The sequence below is a fragment of the Anas platyrhynchos genome, chromosome 5 (assembly GCF_047663525.1).
Source record: "Anas platyrhynchos isolate ZD024472 breed Pekin duck chromosome 5, IASCAAS_PekinDuck_T2T, whole genome shotgun sequence".
NCBI classification, from domain to species: Eukaryota; Metazoa; Chordata; class Aves; order Anseriformes; family Anatidae; genus Anas; species Anas platyrhynchos.
Genome location: NC_092591.1, coordinates 65,226,267 through 65,239,982, shown reverse-complemented (window position 1 = coordinate 65,239,982; position 13,716 = coordinate 65,226,267). Strand labels below are relative to the sequence as shown.

General features: G+C 37.3%; 2 long non-coding RNA genes across 3 annotated transcripts in view; both read right to left on the bottom strand.

The window, feature by feature from the left end:
* LOC113840945 (uncharacterized) overlaps positions 1-13,403 on the bottom strand; it is a 109,032-nt gene extending 95,629 nt beyond the window's left edge. For both annotated transcript variants that reach the window (XR_011809928.1, XR_011809929.1), the window contains exon 1: positions 12,717-13,403. This is a non-coding gene — a long non-coding RNA (uncharacterized lncRNA). The remainder of the gene's footprint in view (positions 1-12,716) is intronic.
* LOC140002696 (uncharacterized) lies at positions 5,778-10,055 on the bottom strand. The gene is made up of 3 exons (XR_011809934.1): positions 9,925-10,055; positions 8,349-8,423; positions 5,778-7,373 (listed from the first exon to the last, which is right to left on the bottom strand). It is a non-coding gene; the product is annotated as an uncharacterized lncRNA (long non-coding RNA).
* Positions 13,404-13,716: the final 313 nt, after the last annotated feature.

Sequence of the window (13,716 nt, the reverse complement as noted above, 5' to 3'; positions counted from 1 at the left end):
TAACAGCAACAGCAAACACCCAGCAACCTCCATGCCTTAACGGCTGGAGAACAAGCAACCGGAGACCCTAGAAAGCATGGTGTCTCCTGAATCACCCTTCTTTGTTCCCTCTAAACTCTTTACATTCCTGATGGTCTCATCATTAAGAATCTGATGTTATCACCATACATGGGACTCGTCAACCCCTATGGCCACACTCCTACATCTTCCCCTTCTTTATTAATATCAACCATGTTCTTAACACGAATTATTACTCCATATATCACACCAAGCATTGATCGATTTTTCCAGGGAAACTCCAGTTTGAGTGTTTTGGTTTTGTTAACAATTGGAAATAATTTGGGGAGAAGAAAAAATCAGTGTCTGTTTGATAAATAAGACATGGATTAGGGTAACAAAACTTGAAAGTAAAAAAAAAAAAGTCATAAGATAGAAAAACAGGTTTTCACCTGGGCCTAAATGGCAAAAAATAGGTGATAGTTCATATTTAAAATACTTTACCCAATTCATTGATCCTTCTACCATGAAGAACAGGATGAGTAGTAGAGACTTTTCGACTCATTTGCTTAGGAAAGTTGGCAATCTTTTTATGTACCAAGTCAACTAGAAAACTCCTTATGTTAAACAACAACAAAAAAGCATATCAAAATATCCTTCCCTGGAACTCTATGAAGATAACTTTGTAGTAAAATAGATAGGAGAGCTGCAAAAAGAAAAGTTCAATCTCTTTGAGCTGTAAAAAGGTAACTAGAAATATCAAAGTTGATAGCTTTCCCAGAAGGGATTCTAAAACTTACGAATTTACAGTTGGTATTTTTGCTTTTCTGTAAGAACAAAACAAGAGTTCGAAGCTATACCCTAATTCCACAAAGCTGCTTTGAAAAGCAGCATTTAATGAGAAAAGCCACATACAAAAGTTCACACAGGCAAGTATAATGCACAGTAATGACACAGGTGACATAATAAAGTAACAAGAGAAGCGCTGTTTCTCATGAAGATAACAATAGAAATGCAACACAGACAGAAAATTAAGTAAAGTCATTTAACAAAACATTATTCAGTAGCCCTCCTTCAGCCATTTTCTCACTGGACTATTAATTTAATTTAATATCCCCTAGGAGCCTAAGGGGAAAGCATCTGTATCTCAGGAAAGATTTGATACAGTAGGGTCATTAATTTTTGTTCTGCAGCCCACTTTAAAACAGAGAAGCTGTTGCCTCTTCTCTTCTTTCCAGTTCGACATGAAATTACTGTAAGCCATCAACTATTCCTACAATGACAACTTCCAGAAAAAAACCTTCAAGACTTCCAATGAGATGCTGAACATACCTTCAGAACTGAAATAACTAAGCAAAAATGTCAAAATTAATCAGTTCTATATTTAGGATTACAATTTCTGTAATGGAAATGCCCTCAGTGTTAGTTGTGACTCCTGAATATATACCAAAACAAACAGATCCACACACCTTGATTTTCCACTAGGACTAAAATAGTAAAAATAAAAGAAAAAAAAGGAAAAACTCTGTTGCTTTTGAAATCTCAAATAAAAGGGGCTGGTTTTAAATGAGTACATGTAGAGGCAATAAGAAGGAATACAAGAGTGAACTATAAATGCCAGAACAACCACACACACACACACAAAAGAAAAGTTTGTTCCTATTGCTGTTTCCTGTTTTATTTAAAATAAATAAATAAATAAATAGAAGAAAAAGAAAAAAGCAAACTTTGTTCCTGTGAATTGTACTAGATTTGCCAAATATAAAGAGGGTAATCCTCCATTTCTGCATACAACAAACACCTGTAGAAGCCATTCAATTTAACTCACATCTTAATCGTGACCCAGGGAGAACGTTTCTAAATTGATATCAACATCCAGCTTAATTTTAATAGCTTAACCTTAATTTTCATAGCTTAATCTTTGAAGTCATTTTAGAAGTATGAGTGCTAGTCATAACAGGATTACAACAGGTGCATGTAAACAAATAGTGTTCAAATACCCTAAATATGGGCATCAAACACATTACTTGCTCCCTGCTGTTTCACATTTCCTAGTGGTACCATCATTGGTATCACGAACACAGTTTAACTATTAATCTCTTCCTACCTGTAATTCAGGAAATTATCAGTTACTACTGAGGCAGCTTTCTTTCTCTGTATGATGCAAAAAGCACTGAGGTGGCTAGCAACACTGTGCTACATTTCCCTATAGGAATATTTTATTCTGAAAAATCATTTCTCAGACTATTATGTTTCATTCTTACAATGATTCCCACGGTGAACTAGAAGAGCATGCTGGATCAATACCTTCCAATCTAACTCTTAGCAACAAATTCCCATAACAGCAGAGAGATTCACTGTGCTAGGGTAAGTCCATCTGTTTGGATCAGTACTTGTGGGAGGAAAACTTACATGTTGCCAATGTGTACAAAGATCTAAATGCCACTCCAGCATTTATTTATGAATCGTGTGGTTCGGGCAGAAAAAAATCTAGTTTCTATTGCTGTTCAGGGAGATTCTTGCCATTTATTTCTAGAGAAGTAAGAGATAAGACATAATCCTTACATATATTATTTACCCTGGTTTAAAGCATCTATTTATGAACTTTATTAAGCCTGTATTTTAAGCCCTCATTCTCTTCCAGGCCTTTGTTGATCTGGTTATTTCAGGAAAAGCAGCCACTCTCCGGAAGGTATATCATATAAATATTAATAAGTGTGTTTTTCTCCACTACCTAAACATAGTCCACTGATGCTACTACTGCAGCTGAATTCACATTCTCAAAAATACTGCAAAAATAGGGTGCAACTTCTTCCAGTTTAAAACAAGAACAAACGAGTTATAGTCTAGAATACCAAATAACCTTGTTACTGAAGCATAATCAAACCTAACGAAAGGCGGTATTTAATGGAACAAGTGATCTACATGATCACATTGGAAAGCTTTGCTGGGTCTGCAGCTAAGCTCCAGGCCTGCATGACTGCAGCTCCTTACGCTTCCCTCAGGCATGGTTCAGACAATACTCACACATTAAGGGATGCTATTTCAGCACAAAAGCAAATACCAAGCATAATCTGTGACATTCTCTTGAAACCAACCATTTTTCTTTATCAACAGTCATGCACAGTTTTGTCTTCAATGTAGAAATTTAAAGAAATAAATGAGTTGTTTGTTGTTTTTTTTTTTTTTTTTAATCAAAAATTGACTGAATGAGCACATGGATGAATGTAGTAAGTATACTGAATGCAATGGGAACAACGCCTCAAGAGCTTCCCTTTATAAAAAACAGTGGAAAAAAACATTTTGTGTAGTTGTAATACAACATTTAGTTTGTGTCTCCATTTTTTTTCAGGGGGAGGGTAAGAAAAGGAGGAAGTGATCATATTTACAAACTTCTGCCCTTTGAAAGGAAAACGATGACAGCTAATGACATGAGATTATCATGCAATCAAGCCCATTAAAATTTTGCATTTCAATGCCTACTGTAAATATACATTTGGGATAAAATAGAACAACCACACATCCTAAAAAGTAAGCAATTATGGAAGAGGATGCAGTGACAGAATAAAAATAGGGTTTTAGGATTACTATCATACATATGTGAGAAACACTCCATAGCCAATCACTTAGGCTCAGGCGAGGATCTCAGTGAAGTAGTAATTTATTCGCGATTGCAATGGCGGGCGCCCCACAAGCAGGAGAGAGCGCATCTACTAGTTCCAAAACACAGTTTATATACCTTTTGATGGCAGGACCCTCCCCTGTTTCCCCACTGAGTGGGTAATCCAGGTTCACAATCTATCTGATGCTTCACAAACAATGCATGGCCTTCAGTTGCCGGCCTGTTAAATTTCAAATTTCTTTTGACATTTTTACTGCTTGAAGTGGTAAAGTTTCTTCACTTATCTGACTTGACTTGACACCGTGATTTTCACCTAATTGTCCTAAGGAGACTGGTTGTCTGCATTTTACAAGGTCGCCTGCTAAACTTTCTTATCACTGTAAGCATATCTCAGTACCACATTCCCTCCTTCTAAACAATGTAACTCTGCAAAAACAACATTTCTATTCCCACACATATTAAATGTCTTATTAAAATAATGAGAGAGGAACTTTAACAGTTGCACAGAAAGGCCTAAATATTTAAGACTTTTCATTGGTAAACGACTGCTTTGATCAGACCATATTTCAACTCTTTTTTTTAGTGAAGGACCCAGTTGAACCTTCTGAGAACAACTCTGAAGGCTTAAGCTACTCCAAGTGCAAGATGGAAAAAGAAATGTATTTCAAAATAATACCAGGAGTTAAATCTATCTTACAAATAATCTGTTGCTAGATCATAACCTATGCTAAGAATTCAAGTTAGTGCAAGTCAAATACTCATCATTTTGCTGAAAGTTTTTCTAAGATAATGAAAAGAGGACAGAAATTTGCTCTGTGGGAGTAAAAGCAATCATAGCACCTTAACTTCCAAACTCAGCCTTTGTGCTTCACTTTCCGGCTACTGAAGTGTTCACTGTAATATGTGGTAATGGGAAAGGGAGAGGAGTTCCCGCATCCATATAAGCGTTGTCCCCTCTGCTCTGACTTTGAATCACAGTAATTTGATATTTAAGTACCAAGGACATGAACTTCACAAATCACCTTAAAGGAATGTTAATTTCAAAGCTTATTTGTGGTCAATATATGCTGATATGGTTACTGTCAAGCCAAAGACCCAACTATTTGAGCTGTGTCATTGAAAAGTAATTATAAAGGGACAGCTGTGTACAGTTCTGTGTGACCCTGTGGAGTAGTGCAAAATAAAACTCCAGAAAACCAGAAGCATCCTGTGACAACTTAATGGAATACAGGCAAAAAAAACAACTGTGATATATTTTAAATTGCTGCTTCTAATGGAGCATTACAGAACATCACTTAAATTAATGAGCAGTTTATCTCAATGGCATAACCTAAAATGGCTTTCACGAGTATATTTACTAGGGTCAAATTTTCTCCTTTGTATACTGATGTATAAAATGGCAGCAAGTGACAGAAAGGAATATAATTTTGACAATGCCATGCCAGCCACTGTTTTGTCTGGGGACTGTAGAACAGCTATGGCTCCCACATGTCACTTCACACTGTAGAAAGGAATGGCTTCATTTGTGCATGCTCCAGCTGAAACAGATAAACACAGCCATGTATGCAGAGGCTCTGCAGAGGATTAGGAGATGCAAACACTGCACTGGCATCCTCTCGGTCCCACAATATCACACCACAATCCAGACAACTCCTACTGTTCCAAGGGCAATAAGTAGCTCTCAAAAAGAGAAAGAGGATTAGTATGCTGGAACATCCTTCAGTTTGTGGAAGGACATCTCTTCTGGGTCCACAGAATAATGCTCCCTGAAGTCATTGGAAGCCATTCTGTAAACTATAAACTCAAAGTCCCACAACGTCATGGATTAGTGAATAGCAACACTATGTCAGGCTAGGATATTTTTCCCATAGACAGAAGAAGGAAAGCTATCCTTGGATGCCCCATCCCTGGAAGTGTTCGAGACCAGGCTGAATGGGGCGTGGTCTGGTGGAAGGTGTCCCTGCTCATGGCAGGGGGTTGGAACTTGGTGATCCAACCCAAGGTCCCTTCTGACCCAAGACACTCCAGGATTCTATGGTCCAGTTAAAAAAGCACTAATTCTTTTACCTCATTGGAGTTAGATTTTTCTTCTGAAAGGCAGGTCTGACAAGTCACATTTTCCCCTCTTATTAAATGTTATTTTATTCACTGCTAAAAATAGAATATGAACAAATGTTAATGAATACAGCATATAGTCTATCTTTTGAGGATAAAAGCACACCATTTATGAGAAATTGAATTTACAAAGCTTCAGGACAAAATCCATGTGTGTCCACAATCGTATATCTAAAAGATGATGTTTCAGCAATTTTGTCTTTATTATTCACTAGTTCTATAAAAAAAATCCAACTTTAGGCAACAACCAAATAAGCAAAGATTAAACATAAGAAAACACTGCGTGCAGGTCTGCCATACAAAGGGGATTTTTTTGCACCAGATTAATATTAATACATTTTCTTAATACCAAAGAATCGTATCCATTAGTTCCCTATATTATTAAGTATCATTTAACAAGTTAATCCCAATCAGAAATATACTAGAAACATGCAAGTAAAACCTAACTCCACATATCATTAACATTTTAAGCACTACCCTTTTTAAAAAAAAAATGATAGTAATATTTCTTAAAGCTCTGAGGTTAAATAAACCACTTTAAAACTTTATGGAAAAAAAAAAAAAAAAGACAGTAGCCTTATACAGACAATGCATTAGTATTAAACTACCACAGATCTAAGCTAACAGTGACATCCAGTGGAAAGACAGTCTTATTTTCTTCACGCTATTTTTAAGACATCTTTAACTCAGATAAAACCTCTCATGCAGCACATTCATGTTATGAATATTTAGAAAGATATACCTGTCTTCTATTATACAGGTCCCTGGGAAGATACAGATGTGTGATAACATCAGCACTGGACTTTCATGGAGTTGAAAATTGTGTCACAGCTTCATTTATTTGTCCTAAAAGAGCTCCCATCACAGTTGTTACACTGCAACAAAGTACTTGCCCTAGATTTAAGTATTAAACCAGGCAGCAATTGAAGATTTTACATTAAAAAAGTAGCAAGCTTCTGATAAAACATTTGCACAAGTACTTATTGTCATAGATAAACTAAACTATCTTTAGTTATACTTCATTCAATTTCCTAATATCAATTAATTTTACAGGAAAAAGAGGCTATAAACAAGGAAGCTCTTATGTTTTGGTCAAAAAGAGCTGAACTGTGGAAAAGCTACCTGAAGATCGATGACATTTTTACATATAAGACAGAAGCAGATCCCTTGTATGTGAACAAGACATTGTTTCCTGATTTATCTCCTCATCTCTTCATATACACACATACTTTTCTCTCCACTTGAGTGAAGAAAGAAAAAGAGAGAAGCTGCAGAGAATCCCAGGTACATTTTTCTTCAGTGAGTGGTGGGAGCTCCCTGGGCTCACCAGCACTGTTTTCCCAGTCTTCTCAGCTATACACGTAAGAATGAAGAAAAGGCTTCTGTAACGCTATTCCCCATCTTCCTCTCAAGCTCCCAGTGGTACCAGCCACGCTGCTGCTTAGCCCATTATTGGCTGACTGGACTGGGAAGAAAGCTTCCATTCCACACCAGCTCCATTTTCACTAACTCTGCCTCCTGTCTTCCTTGATCTTAGATGCAATGAGTCTTGAGACAAGGTTAGGGAAAATTGCACTTTCAGTTTCCATCATATTCCTCCAGCTACTAGCTCTTACCACATCCAGTCTCCCTCTGTAAGCTGATAATTAAATAAATCAAAATCTTTGTTAGACATTCAGACAGCAATCGGTACAGAAGTCTAGCAGGCATGGGAGAGTCTCCCAACCCATCAGTTGTTAATAGGCACTAACTGAGGAGGCTAAGTAGACAGGTGAACTGTGCAGTGACTGTTATAAACTTCTTGCAAGGTATCCAAGGTGCTCCTGAAAGAAGTTCCAAGTTTGAACTACTTCTAATCCCTGCTGGGAACTAAAACAATACTCGTTACGGCTAGACACTGTTCCATAGCTAGCCAAATTAAAATATATAATCACAAGCTCTGATTCCATCACCTGCTCATTCCCACTGTCTTACAATCTTCCTGCTCCAAGAAAAGCGAATCCTAGGTTTAGCGATAACTACCTGTATGCTTTGACAAAAATTTTTCCTTTGTTGCAGCCACCTGTACAGTACTCAAATGCACTGCATTTCACTTTAAAAGTAAAGCAATTGATTACCTTTTTTTCTGTCTATATTAAGGAATTTCCCCAGAATATTTCCTGACTTCTATTCCTGACACTATTTCAAGTGTTTAGAAGGAAACAACATACCTATATTTCTGCCGATCTGCAACAGATTTAATGTATCAAAGGATACTGAAGTAATTAAAACTATTGGCATTATTCCAAATCTTTAGACAAAAAGGTAAGACAGCAAAGCAAGAATAAGTAACCACCTTCTTTTAAGAAATGAACCTTCCCAGCACATAGCTTTCCATGCATAACAACTAATGAGGGCTTAGTGTAATGACAATCTCATTACTCAATCAAGTTTCTGGTTGTTTCTGTTTCAGAACAACATGCATAGTATCAGGTACTGCAGCATAAATGCCTGTTTTTGTTTTCAATATTCAGAATAAATCACCCAATATTTTTTTCCATAAGCAAATAGTATTTTTCCTTCAAAATTTCCTTAAAGTAGTAGGAGCTTACTATGGTGGTAAAGGAAGCCTTACCAAGTGACCAATGGCACTATCCAAAAGCAGAATTTCAATACACAAACGCAGTTCCCACAGGCATGAAGGATCAACCTATCAAAGAGGCAATAAATGAGATATTTCATCTGCATACACAAAATTTAATGTCTAATCAGCATGTGCACTTGCTATAAATATTATGAATTACTAAATGGTCAACCAGCTGTGGGGATCAGTGTCATAACTAAGCATATGAAGTGAGTGAAGGAATGTATGCCCACTTTTTTTGTTTTCCTCCAAGAACGGTTGAGACTCTTGACGGTGAAAGAGTTGGGTCTTTTGCATTCTTTAGTGAAAGACCAAAGGCCAATTTGAGAAATACCAATGGCCAGTTTTGAGAATTTATGTATAATCCTAACAATCTACAGTAAGAAAAAGGGTACATTTCCCTAAAGCAGGCAGCAAACTAACCGGTTGTTTTAAATGGAAAATTACCTCAGAGCTCATTTTTGTGATAAGCAAGGCTTAAAATGAGTAGTCCTGACACCATATTTGTTGAGCAATATCAAATAACAGAGTATATTTAAAACATACAGGAGAAATCAAGCAGAATGCTGAAATATTCCCTTGTAAAAACACATCTCTTCTAATTACTGCATTGGAGAAAATGGAGCTAGTTAAGCCATGAACATGACTTGAGATGTGAAATATCAGAAAGATCTTTCCTTCTGAGACAGAAATAGCAGCTATATTAGCTGAAGATAATTATAAGTTTTATAAGTACATTTTGGAAGGGAAACCTGGAAGACAACTTAGATAAAAACAAAAAGGCATTCTTGATGTACTGGGTGTGCTATAATTACAAGCAGAATTTTCCTCAGCAGAGGGGAGGAAAAGCAATTCTTGATTACTGAATCCTTTGAAAGCCAGTTGCAGCTGCTTTTTTTTTTTAAAAAAAAAAAAAAAAAAAAAAAAAAACAAAAAAAAACTCTTTATACCTCAGTCCTGGCAGCTAGAGCTGCATGAAAAAGCAGCTATTCTTTCTGTACCACACTTTTATTTTAAGGAGAGACTTCTTTGCAGCAGAAAATACATCAATCTCAACAAGTTTAAGAAGTAGCTCAAGAAATAGTCTAAGAATAGAAGTATAAGTCTGCTTTTTAGATAGAATTTGTCAAAAGCCTACTGCTGTCTCATTGCAATTAAAAGTAGCCTGAAAAGTGGAAAAAAATAGTCCTGCAGTTACAGAAAAGTAAAAAGAGATTACGAACCAAGTACTGAAAACATGCAGATGTTGCAAACATCCCAAGGCAATTTTGTGTGACTACTTAAGTTGCCACACCAAAACAATTACAGTCTAACAATCACAAAAGCATATTAAAAACAAAGTATAGCAACATAATTCCTTTGAAATCAGTAAGGGTGTGAACGCTGCATCAGTTGAAATGAGAATGTGACATATTTGAATAGATAGTTGATTACAAAAAAGCTGTTTTCGTGTGTTACTTTACCATACTAGGGAAAATTACATAAACAGAGAGAGTGATGCCACCTGAGTAGCCTGAAGCGTCGCATCAGATTAAACAGACCTAAGCCACAAACAGTGATAACTAACCAGTGCTCGAAGCCAGGCCACTGAAGCAGCAGTCATTCCTGTGTCAAGGTCATCAAAGAAACAGAGCAATTAGGAATGACTTGTATAGGCAGCACAGCACAAGGGAGTAGAGTCTTGTAGCTAAACAGAACAAGAAGAGATCACAAAGGCTAAGGGGTAGAAGACAACCTTTCTGGATCCATCTCCTCTAATAACAGAACAAGATTCCATCTGGTCCAAGTTCTGCAATGAGCAAAAGGGGAGAGGACACATTTCTGCACCAAACCAAGGAGTGAGGAAGGAAGGCCTATATGGGACAGAATGCAAGAAGTTAAAACTAAAGAAAGTTATATAATTAGATTTAAAGAATTTGATACCAAAAGATAAAGGGGATTTAGTTTCATAGTACTAAGTACAGCACCAGACAGAAATTCAAAGAAGAGACTATATATTAAACAAGAAAACTGTACTGCAAAGTTGGTAAAAAGAACAAATAAAGCTCACTGAAGGCAATTCCTTGAAGTGACTAGATCACATTGACAGTATTAGAAGGAAAAATGGGTACAAAGATTCATTGCCCACACAGAAAAACAGACCACATGTGATGCAACTTAAGGCAGGTTTACATTATTGTTGAGACAAATTCTGAGTAAATATGACTCTTTTTTTTTTCTGTGGATCCTTACTCAAATGTAACTGTCTGAAGCTTTGAGGGACAGGCAGTCTAAGTTCAGAACTCTAGATTTTTGCAGTATCTCATGCAGCCTTATACAGATCTGAACAGGGACCCTATAAATACTCACCACATAAACAGGAGGAAGAAGAGCTCAAAGTACCTACCCTCTGTTAGTTATTTTTCCTGTGTGTCAAGAACGTGGCCTGAAGCACTGTGAATAGCACTATATAGAAAACCATTGTGTTTTACTCTGTTTTACTCGTCAAAACAGCTTCAGAGGGAATGCAAATCAGACTTGCTCTTTTATAACAAGAATTCTACTGGAACTATAATACAGAAGAAGCAAGTTAAATCCACCACCTTTGGTACCAAGAAAAGCTCAAAAACCATCATAATGAACAACAAAAAGTGAGAGAAGATACAAGCTTTTAACAATGGAACACTCTTTCAAATGGAGTGTGAAATATGTTCAATTTGCTGTAAATTATAGGCCTGACAGAATAGCACGCATTAAGTAAAAAACACTGAGTGGCTGCTCTAACTGGCATAAATTCTCCAGAAGTGCCCAGTACTACAGCGCTGCCAATCAATGGGACCATCTCTGAGGCACTCTGGAAAACACCACCACAGGAGTAGTCATTGCAGATGGCTTTTACCGGAGTGAAACCAGAGGAATTCAAATAGCAATAACAACCTTGATCCACAGAGTTTGTCTTGCAATTAACAGACCAGCTTAATGTATTCTGTGAGGATCATAAGTGGATCAAGAAGTTTTGGCAGTTTTTTATATTAGATGTATTGCAGCAGTTATCTAGGAGCATCATTAGACTAGCAAAGAAAAAAAAAAAAAGAAAGGAAAACTAAAAAAAAAAAGGGCCCTGTGCAGAATTGTTTTAAGTGGGGGTGGGGTGGTAATTCCTGTGAAAATTGTCATTTCCAAAATACTCACAATTCGTCTCCAAAAGATTTCAAATCTTCATCTAAAAACTAGAGGTTTCATTTTTAGGGGAAAAACAAACAAACAAACACACAAAGCACACTTTTTCTCTGCAACACTTTAATTCAGCTAAAAATACTTTTCTCCCCCACCCCCAAGTTCTATGTTTAAATGCTACTCAAAAAAACATTCAACACTAGATGTAATTAAAGAAAGAACAAACGCTAAGGGGAGCACACAGAAATTGACAGCATAACAATTCAATGTACCAATTAATTCGGAACTTTATAATCTTTTGAGACATCTATATTTTAATATTTGCTTTGTTGCAGTTTAGACCTCACTTAACCTGCCAGTTTACAGGCTCTCAAGGACAGATTATTTCTCACATGAAACCCAATGCCTAGATCTTTTACATAAACTAGCAGCTCACACAGACTAATAATTGTAGATTTGTATGACAGGATTAAATCACATGAGCAAAAGAAGCTGAACATCAGATCTAGATCCAAAAATTCACTTGGACAAGCAACAGAAAGTCTAAATTTTAATTATTCTTTGCTTACAAGCTTTTGAGAAACCCACATGGTAAGCAACTGACATACCATGTTATATTTAACCATTAAAATAAAGAAGCACATAAAATGCTTTAACTTTTTTTTAAAGAAAGTGAGTGCTGAAAAGTTTTGTGATCTGATGCTTAAAGCTTTAGCAAAGACTAAACAGTATGCCTAATTTTATCCTCTGACTATAATAATATTGCATAATAGAACAAAAACACACAATACTGAAGAATACTGATAAAGAATAGTTAAATTATTTATATTCAGTCTACTAACTCGGCCATTGGCCACCATAGGGAATATACATTATCTTGCGTGAGAAAAGAGCAAGGGAGTATTCCATTAATCTGTACACATGTGGGAACAGTTTTCTTATCTGAGAGAGAACTTAAACCATTTTTATTCATTTCTAATTGTCCTGGAGGCCAGCTGCAAATAAATAAATAAATAAACAAACCCGCACATACGGTTGTTAGCTCACAAGTGACCTCTGTTCTCTACAGGCCAGGGAGCCAGGGGCACCAACAGGCCTCAGCCGCCCTGAGAGGCCTTACCTGGGGCCTGCACCCACAGTCCCGTCTGTCCTTCAGGCCCCGGTTGGGCCCAACTTACTGCCTGGGCTGACCTTGGACCTTACCTGCCCCTTTGCAGCTGCCCACCTGCCACTGGACTGACAGTGAAAACTGTCCCTGTTACGAGCCAGGCCCTGCTCGGGTGCTGAGGGGCTGTGCGCTGGTCGGTGAGGGCACCGCCCTGCCTGTGCTCAGCCACTGTCAGCTCCTGGCTCCGCCGGCCTTGTGGAGCAGCCCACACCTGCTACTCCTTCACACAAGTGCTCTGAAATGCAATTTCTCTCCTTCAGAATGGTGACAGGGAGAAGTAGTGTCCGTCCATTTGATTTCAGTGACCAAGATGTCAATTAAAAGCTACTAGAGGGTTTCCTTGTTCACAGCTACAGCAGTTTCCTTTTGAGAAACACTCCGTAGCCAATCACTTAGGCTCAGGCAAGGATCTCAGTGAAGTAGTAATTTATTCACAATTGCAATGGCAGGCATCCCCAAAGCAGGAGTGCTCATCTACTAGTTCCAAAACACAGTTTATATATTTTTTGATGACAGGACCCTCCCCTGTTTCCCCACTGACTGGGTAATACAGGCTCACAATCTATCCAATGCTTCACAGACAATGCATGGCCTTCCGTTGCCGGCCAGCTAAATTTCAATTTTCTTTTGCCTTTTTTACTGTTTGAAGTGGTAAAGTTTCTTCACTTACCTGACTTGACACCTTGATTTTCACCTAATTGCTCTAAGGAGTCTGGTTGTGTGTATTTTACAAGGTTGTCTGTTAAACTTTCTTATCACTGCAAGCATATCTCACTCCTTCCCTCTGCAAAAACAACAGTTTTATTCCCACACTGTGAATATGTGCAGAACACATAGTATTCTGCAGGACTGTGATGTTGAGACAGGGGATTTCAGACATGATCCTTCTCTCCAGCACAGAATGCTAGAATTCAGTAATCAGTGTTAGAGTAAGGACTTAATCTTTCAATTAATCTTCTTTTTCCTGTTTGATGACTCAGGAAATAATTGAGTTTTCTGTGATGTATCAACAGAAATATTAAAATGACAGTAATA